At 39.5% G+C, this 10,000-nt stretch overlaps 1 protein-coding gene across 2 annotated transcripts in view; it reads left to right on the forward strand.

Annotated features, from left to right (window-relative positions):
- Positions 1 to 10,000, forward strand: part of LOC114478735 (pre-B-cell leukemia transcription factor 1) — a 124,848-nt gene that overhangs the window by 11,784 nt on the left and 103,064 nt on the right. The gene's annotated exons all lie outside the window — the stretch shown is intronic.

Raw genomic sequence — 10,000 nt, forward strand, 5'->3', positions numbered from 1 at the left:
TGCACCAGATCACATGAACAAAACACAGGAACGTTTGTGTTCATTGAGCTGCTGCGTGTGTGTGTGTGTGTGTGTGTGTGTGTGTGTGTGTGTGTGTGTGTGTGTGGCTCTGCTCTCATTGGACATCTCAGGTTCTGATCACAGAAAACATACATAAAATGATAAAATCCTGTTCTGAAACAGAAAAATCAATAAACGTGTTGAATTAAAATAATTAATAAGTTTTATTTAAATGAGCTACTTTTTACGTGGACCTAAATGCAAGGAGAAAAAGAGGCAGAATGCAAGCATCGCGTTCTCAGAACCAATCCATGTTTTTTCTCCAAACTTAATGTAAAATGAAGCAGAAGAAAGAATCAGGGAACAAAACGCAGCAGAACACGAGGAGTGAAGACATTAACAATGATCCACAGTCATTCTGTGTCCAAGCACTCAGCTAAATAGTGAAGGAGGCCTGATTGGGAATGGGCCACACCTGGGTGGAAACACGAGGGAGCTAATCAGTCACCAACCTTGCACACAGACATCACTGGGGGGTGGAGCCACAAGCAGGAACACCTGGAACGCAGACGTAAAGAGTAGAACACAGAATAAACAAAGGTGCTGAACAGTATTTACTATAGTAATGTGTATCTGAGTAGAATATATCTGTACTGTGTACACCTCTACTATAAACACTATTTATTTAGTGGTTAAAACAGAAAACCTAAGGCAGGGTTGGGCTCAATTTCATTTTTCAATTACAATTACTTAGTCTTTAATTATCCATGTTCAATTACAACTCAATTATTACAGTGACTGGTATTTTTCCAATTACAATTAAAATTACATTATCATTCTCCCCCTGAAAGTTCAATTACAAACAATTACAATTACTGATCCTTTAATAAATAACCTTATTAAATGTAACCTTCCTCTTGTGTTAGCTTTCTGTTAGCATCTCTAATGCTAACGGTCAGTTTGACCCATGTCATAAATCATCTGTAAAATACACTAATAAATATTATCTATCATCTAATTAGTTTATCATCTATTGATTACATTGTTAGGGTTCCTAATCAATAAATATATTAGTATTAATATTTATGATGTGGGTCTTTTATCTGTCACTATACACATAGATTTATATATTTATTTCAAAATCATTGTGGGTAAACTTGATATTTGACATATGTTAATATTGATTAACTACGTATGTGTCAGACATAGAACTGTAACATGATTCACCACCTTTGTGTTTAATTACATTGTAATTGACCATTTTTAATCTCTGCATTTCCATGACAATTACAATTACAAAGGAAATTATCTTACAATTTAATTATGATTAAAACGGCTTTAATTTTTTGTCCCACTAATTACAATTATAATTATGTCATAATTGTAATCAATGATCAATTATGCAATTACAATTATAACTGAACCTAACCCTGGTAGAGATGCATGTGGAAAAGATGGAAAACAGTGATCAGGAATGAAAGGTGTGTGTGTGCATGTGCGTGTGTGCGTACGTGTGTGTGTGTGTGTGTGTGTCACTCTTCAATGAACAGTTGAAATGACATAAATGAATACACACACGCTGCTGCTTAAACGGGACCAAGATTAATGGAGGCCTTTCACTGCGCCTTAGACAGGCTGTCAGTCCCCCCGCCCACACACACACACACACACACACACACACACACACACAGTGGCTGTGTGTTAATGCTCTCCATCTTATTGTTCACTTCCAGGTTCAGTCAGCGGCTCGCTGTGATTGGACGGTTTAGTCACTGATAGTAATAGAGCAGAGAAGGGTCACATGATCAATATTTAGGTCATGGAGAACGAGCCAATCAGAGCATTAACACAGGACGGAACAAAGAGTTTTATGGGTTTTTATGTCATTCCTGCTGTTGTTTTTGTGTGTTCTGTCATTTTTGCACGTTTGTGTATTTTTGTGTGTTTTTATTGTTTTGTCATGTTTTGGGGGTCAGATTAGTTTTTTTTTTTTTGTTTGTGTAATTTGGAATCTTGTTTTTTGCTGTCGTCTTTGTAAATGTTTCCATTATTTTTCATCATGTGTTGTGTGTTTTTTTGTGTTGTCATTTAGTGCATTAGTTTTAAAATTTGTCATTTTTTGGGTTGTTTTTGTTGTGTATTTTTCATTTCGTGCATTTTTGTGGTTAGTTTAGATTAGATTAGAATTTGTTGTCAATCTGTCCATTTTTCTTGGTTGCTGAATTATTCATCATTTTGTGTATTTTTGGAATCTTGTTTTGTACTTTTGTGGTCATCTTTGTAAATTTTTCAGTTTTTTTTTTGTATTGTGTCTTTACAGAGCATTATTCTTGATTTTTGTAAATGTTTTGGGTTATTTTGGTACTTTTGCATTTAGTGTTTTGTTGCATTTTTTTGTGTTTTTGGAGTTATTTTGTGAGTTAATTTTTAGTGTTACGACCCGGCTTGTTGGCCGCAAGAAAAGAGAGGAACTGTGTGGTTTATAATAAAACAGTGTTTATTTTTACTAAAGTCATATCAAACAAGGGTCGACATCAACCACGGGATGAAGCCATGAAACATCCAGGAGGAACGTTTCCTTCAACTTTTAGTTTGCTGTATATTTCCATCTATGTACTATCAACTGCATTACTATTATATCCTTAGTACATGCAAGGTGTTCCCACCACCACCTATCTCCACCATCACTCTATCCCAACAACCGGCTACCAAGGAAGTAAATTAAGACACAAGGCAAAGGGAAAACAAGGCAGTATAAAACTAAACAAAAACACACACAACAAATAACACATTGTCAGAGAACGTGATGTGGCCAGATGTCCAACCACTGCAGAAACAAAGACCAGCGTATCAATCTGTGATTTGTACATTTCAGAGAGTTTAAAAACGTCAGTAGATTGTGGTCGGTATAGACCACCACAGGCACAATACCAGACCCCAAATAGACCTCAAACTGTTTCAGTGCCCAAACTAATGCCAGAGTTTCCCTTTCAATTGTTGAATAGTTCAACTGGTACGAGTTCAGCTTTTTAGAAAACGAACTGGTTTTTCTAAACGCAACTTGTGCGTCTGCAGAAGGACTGCCCCACCCCCACGTGGCTGGCATCAATCTGTACGGAATAACAACAAATCAGTAAGTGGAGCAACTACCTCAGAAAAGTCCCTACAGAAACTACGATAATATCCAACCAAGCCAAGAAAACACATGAACTCTTTCTTTGTGGTTGGAAGTGGATAATGCTCCACTGCAGTTACCTTCTCCTGCACAGGCCGTCAGTCAGACAAAGGCTTCATCTTAACTTCTAGCTTCTTTTTGGCTAACTCATTGGCAGCAGTTGACCTGTACTGAAAACAGATTACCTGTGGGGTCAGAATCTGTCAACTGATCATACAGTAGGTTCAACAGACCTCGTACAGTATGCCCAAAAAACAAATCATTACAACTAAATCCAGTGCTCTGTTGTGTAAGCTCCCAGGTTGCCAATAGCAACCAAGACAGACCTTCCTACCAATCCCTGTCCATTTCCACACAGTGGGTACGCATTAACGATTTTAAAGTTTGGTGAAAGCGTTCTAATGATGTTGTGCATGGTAAGCAGATGATTTATGGTGTTTAATGTGAAGTTGTTTCAACACCTGAGAGAAAAGGTGAGACGTTAAGTTTGTACCTGGTTAGTTTAGATGATTTTAGGGCCAAAAATAGCCATAAACTGAGAAAGTTCACGCACAACTGAACGTGCAGTAATGGAGCTGCTGGATAGTGAGTGGCTTGACACATAATGGTCAATAAATAGACTCCTCCCCTCTTAGAGCGTTGAAACGGTTCATCACAGTCTACTATCGACTGTTCAAACGGCTGCTTAACAACAGGAATATTCTGTTTCATACCCTGGTTTAGTTTTCCCACAAGTTGGCAGATGTGACAAGTTTTAATACAAGCAGCCACATCCTTTTTCAAGCAAAGCCAAAACAAGTGACGCAGGACCCGGTCACATGTTTTCCTCACGCCCCAGTGCCCAGATCCATCATGGGCTAAATGTAATACTAACAGGTGGATTTTTACCGGCACCACAACTTAGATGATGGGCTCTCCAACAAAGCTCTCACCCCGGGGAACACATTTCCTCACCAGCAACACATCCTTTAACAAAGGGTCCGCCTGTTGCTCAGCCTTAAACTGTGAGACAGACAGAGGAACATCTGACCAGGAGAAGCAGAGTGAGTCAGATACCTCATCCTTTGCAGCATCAATCACACGTGTCATCGACCGAGTCACAGCACGTGCTCAGGAAAGATCTTCTCACACTCATCTGGTTGTTTTTTCACCAGTGGAACAGAAGAGACCATGGGGCTGGTGAAGAAGCGTCAGCCCAAACACGTCCATCAGCTGCAACCTTACCCAGGATCAGTGTGACCCCCTTCATCAGGAGTGTGGGTCAGACACCTACACATAGTGGTCCTTGGAAGAGGTCAGAGTAGAGCATAATATTATGCAGTGGGACACAGAAAACCTCCATCCTAACACAGGTACACAAACCCCACTCTGTTCACAGACAGAAAACGCTGAAGCAGCAATAAAAGAATCATGAGCCGCTGTGTCTCTGAAGATCTTAACGAGAACCTTTTTATGGCGTCCCACTGAGGAAACAAAAGGCAAAAAGGACTCCATGGTGTCTGCACATACTACCTGTTCTCCTGCTGATTTAACCACAGTGTGACAGGCGTAGGAACCGACTAACTATCTGCTCGTACATGTTCTTTCTTATGACAAAGTCTGTCCTGATATTTAGGTGTAGCCACAGTCATAGATCTGCCACTACGCAGTGGAGCCACCTGACCATGCTCACCCAGACCTAAAGCTGCAGGTGATCGTACACCAATACAAGCTATCATCACATCATGGTCCTGACCTTCTGATCATTAAGGTGTTGAGCAATGTCTTCTGGAACAGAGTTTTTAAACTGCTCCAACAACCAATACGCAGAGATCGCCAAATGAAAGGATCTGTGACGCAGTGCACCAACGCATAAAATGATTGTTTAGGTCACTGTAAACTGATTTTTTTTATTTCCAAGAACGTAAACGCTGACGATGAGCCTCAGGCACAAGCTCATAAATCTTTAATACAGCAGACTTTACGGTGGTGTAATCCTGACTTTCCTACATTAATAACGCTGAATACGCTTCCTGTGCCCTACCCGTTAACGCATCGTGTCACCACACGTTCAAACAACAACAACAACGTTTCTGGATCCTTTTCACTCAATTTTGGACGCATACGCAAATTGCCCAAAATATCAAATGAAGACCCTGAACAACGTTAGTGAATCCTCTGGTCTCTCCACCACAGATTATCCAGCTTTCATTAAATGAGTTGATGTTGCTCCAATGATAATTTAGCCTGTTCAGACCTGTGGAGAACCTGGAGCTTCTCCACAACCAACTGTGCCTCAAGCCTGTGGCTCAACTTATCATGTTCTAATTCCAACATTAAAAGTTCTTTTTGCTGCTCAAACGTTAAAATTGAAACCCCAGCAAAAGGCCCACACAGGCTCCTTCACACGTTTATCAGATATTTCAACATCATAATGGTCTGCTATGTTAAGCAGCTGATCCTTACAGCATTTATTTATTTACAAAATCAGCAACATCAGACATTTGGAATGGAATATTTAACAAATCCCAGATTAGAATAGAATTATACACCATACAAACACATTTTACTTACTGCAGCACTTCACCAACAATATTTCAACCAGTAGCTGAACACTCCTGATATCTACCAGATCCTAACTAAACTATCTTCAGTCCTGCTGGGCCTGAGGCCACACTGAACTCAGACTGTCACAGCAAACCAAGACAGTCCACCGCAACGATCCCAGAGCAGTGACCCCCCCCCCCAGGATGACCACCAAAAATAATAAAATGAAGGAGATGAAACAATATACCATACAGTGTTAACCACTGATAGAAACAGGAAGCAGCACCTGTCAGTAAACTGTCATCCTCATTAACCAATCACCAACTCTGCAACAGAAACCACACAATTCCTACAGACAAGTCAGTAATTCACCACTACTGACACACACACACACACACACACACACACCAGATACCTTTCATCAATCATAGGAATGAAACACCGGTGCGTTCTGACGCAACGATCGGACGAGCCCCCAATTTTGTTACGACCCGGTTTGTTGGTCACAACAAAACAGTGAAACTGTTTGGTTTATAATAAAACGTTGTTTATTTTTACTAAAGTCAAAAAAGAGTCGACATCAACCATGAAGCCATGAAACATCCAGGAGTGAGACATTAGTGCAGAGGAGCAGGACGAGGGCTGGCCACGCCCACTCAGGTGCAGCAATCCACACCCCTCAGCAGCCTGTACAGACAACACACACACACACACACACACACACACGGACAGAGAGACAGACCCTGACTGACAGGACTGTCACATTAGTTATTGTGAGTATTTTGTGTTTGTCTGTGTGTGTTTTTGCATTTACTTTGGGGGCCACACAAAACAAGACTGAGGGCCGTATGTGGCCCCCGTGCCGCCGGTTTCCCATGTGTGGTTTAGTAAGTCGTGCAGCGTTTATTTTAATCAGGAGGAGGGAGGGGCTATGGTTGTAACCCCCCCTTTCAGACACTTTTACATTGACATGCAGGGGCTGTATCCCTCACACACACACACACACACACACGCTCAGGTGGAATCAGAGTGGAGGAGAGTGGAGGTTGCCGTGGGTAACGCGTAGCGACAAGCTTCCCTCTCTCTGCGAGCTATTCTAATTTATGTTAATGAACCTTCACCATTTCCGTCTGAGACAAAGGAGGCCACACACACACACACACACACACACACACACACACACACACACACACACAAATGAAAGAGTCGTCAGTTGTAGATGTGACACCGTTTAGCAGCGTTAGCATTATAAAGCTGAGAGAGCTCCTGTTCCTCTCATTCCTTTTTAATTTATTTTCTGTTCTAAATTATTATTAAAAAAACAAAACAAGAAATGTTTCATTCGAGTATTTCTCTTTTTCCCACACTAACGTACTGCTAACGCTAATGTACTATTTATACTAACGTACTACTAACGCTAACGTACTATTTATACTAACGTACTACTAACGCTAACATATTACTCACACTAACGTACTACTAACGCTAACGTACTATTTATACTAACGTACTACTCATGCTAACGTACTACTAACGCTAACGCATTACTCACACTAACGTACTACTAATGCTAACATACTATTTATACTAACGTACTACTAATGCTAACATACTACTAATGCTAACATACTACTAACGCTAACGCATTACTCACACTAACGTACTACTAATGCTAACGTACTATTTATACTAACGTACTACCAATGCTAACGTACTATTTATACTAACGTACTACTAATGCTAACGTACTATTTATACTAACGTACTACTAATGCTAACGTACTATTTATACTAACGTACTACCAATGCTAACGTACTATTTATACTAACGTACTACTAATGCTAACGTACTATTTATACTAACGTACTACTAATGCTAACATACTACTCACACTAACGTACTGCTAACGCTAACGTACTATTTATACTAACGTACTACTCATGCTAACGTACTACTAACGCTAACGCATTACTCACACTAACGTACTACTAATGCTAACATACTATTTATACTAACGTACTACTCATGCTAACATACTACTAATGCTAACGCATTACTCACACTAATGTACTACTAACGCAAACGTACTATTTATACTAACGTACTACTAATGCTAACGTACTATTTATACTAACGTACTACTAATGCTAACATACTTCTCACACTAACGTACTGCTAACGCTAACGTACTATTTATACTAACGTACTACTCATGCTAACGTACTACTAACGCTAACGCATTACTCACACTAATGTACTACTAATGCTAACATACTATTTATACTAACGTACTACTAATGCTAACATACTACTAATGTTAACATACTACTAACGCTAACGCATTACTCACACTAACGTACTACTAACGCAAACGTACTATTTATACTAACGTACTACTCATGCTAACGTACTACTAACGCAAACGTACTATTTATACTAACGTACTACTAATGCTAACATACTACTAATGTTAACATACTACTAACGCTAACGCATTACTCACACTAACGTACTACTAACGCAAACGTACTATTTATACTAACGCATTACTCACACTAACGTACTACTAACGCAAACGTACTATTTATACTAACGTACTACTCATGCTAACGTACTACTCATGCTAACATACTACTAACGCTAACGCATTACTCACACTAACGTACTACTAACGCAAACATACTATCTATACTAACGTATGTAAATTTTGTCTTTTCCAAATGTTTATTTTAATTTTATTTCACTTCTGGACGGCCCAGAAGTGAAATCTGTTCATCTTTTGACCACAGTGTAAGGGGGCGCTAGTGCACCATCTGTGTCTATTTCACTGCACAGCTCCTCTCAGTGCGTGTCAGAGCCTATCACAGTGGTGAGTTAGAGTCACGTGTGTGGCCACAGCCAATCGCTGCGCACACCGCCAAGCAGACACACGAGTGAGAGAGAAGAAGATAGTTTCATAAGTCATCATAAGTTTTGAGCTCCTGTGGATTTCTCAGACTTTATGACTGTTTCTAATTTGGTGATTACGTTTCAAAACATTTATTTTCGTGTTAGTTTAACCGTTCACTGTTTAGAGTGGACGGACAGGACCCATATGTTACCATGGACAATTGTTGAAAGCTACACATTTCTCCATGGATACAGCATTATAGACGCTGATATTTTCACCCTGTGATATATAACCATATGCACACGTTGGATGTACTGTACATGTTGAACACAGAGATGTTTAGAGAGAAAGTTGTGACAATTTAAGAGGGTTTTTTTTCCTTCTCTACACATGTATTTCAACAACCTGTGACGGAATATGTGTATGAACGTGGCTTGTGTGTGTGTGAGAGAAAACCCACGAAAGCAATGAGAGTCACACACACACACCACATAATGTATTTATAATAACATACTAAATATGTAAAATAAAACTAAAAACTAAACAATATTTATACAAAAAGAACACAAACAACAACAGAAATGCACAAAAACACAAAATGACTCCAAAAAACATATATTACATAACAATACACCAAACAACAACAAAAATATGAAAATGACTGAAAATACACAAAACTAAATATTTACACAAAAAATACACTAAAATAACAACAGAAATGCGCAAAACTACACTAAAAAAGATACAAAAATACACAAAATGACTGCAGAATCACTACAATGGCAACAACAAAACTATTATCTATCTAAAAAGCAAGGGACGTCTGTGCGCGTGTGTGTCTGTGTGTGTGGAGCAAATATCTCCCCAACGCGGTGCGAGTTCGACCTGAAACTCGGTCAACGGGTTCCAAATACCCCGAGTGTGTGTATCTGTTATTTTGGAGTAATTTGGTCATTTCAAAATGTTTATTTTAATTTTATTTTACTTCTGGACGGCCCCGAAATGAAACCTATTCAACTTTTGACCTCAGGGTGTGAGGGGGCGCTAGCGCACCATCTATATCTATCGCCACTTCCGGTTCCGGTTCATGACGTCACTGTGTCGCAGTTGTTTGGGTTAAAAAAAAGGTTTTTGAACCGCTAAAAGTCATTTTAGTTAATATTTCATGGTTATGTAATATTATTCCCGCGATTCAAAACTTACTTTGAAGCTCGGGTAACAGATGTTACTTCCTCCTTCGTCTCCATGAGTGTGGGCGGGGCCTGTGCTGATGGTCGTTACCTTATCGCAAACATTCTGCTTCTTCAGACAGAGGAATGTAACGTTATTGTGAGCGGATGGGTCCTCTATGATTATTGTTTGTTCTGCACAACGGTGAGTGTTTCTTCTCATATTCTACTATGTGCTA

This window comes from Gouania willdenowi, chromosome 17 (genome assembly GCF_900634775.1).
Source record: "Gouania willdenowi chromosome 17, fGouWil2.1, whole genome shotgun sequence".
Classification (NCBI taxonomy): Eukaryota; Metazoa; Chordata; class Actinopteri; order Blenniiformes; family Gobiesocidae; genus Gouania; species Gouania willdenowi.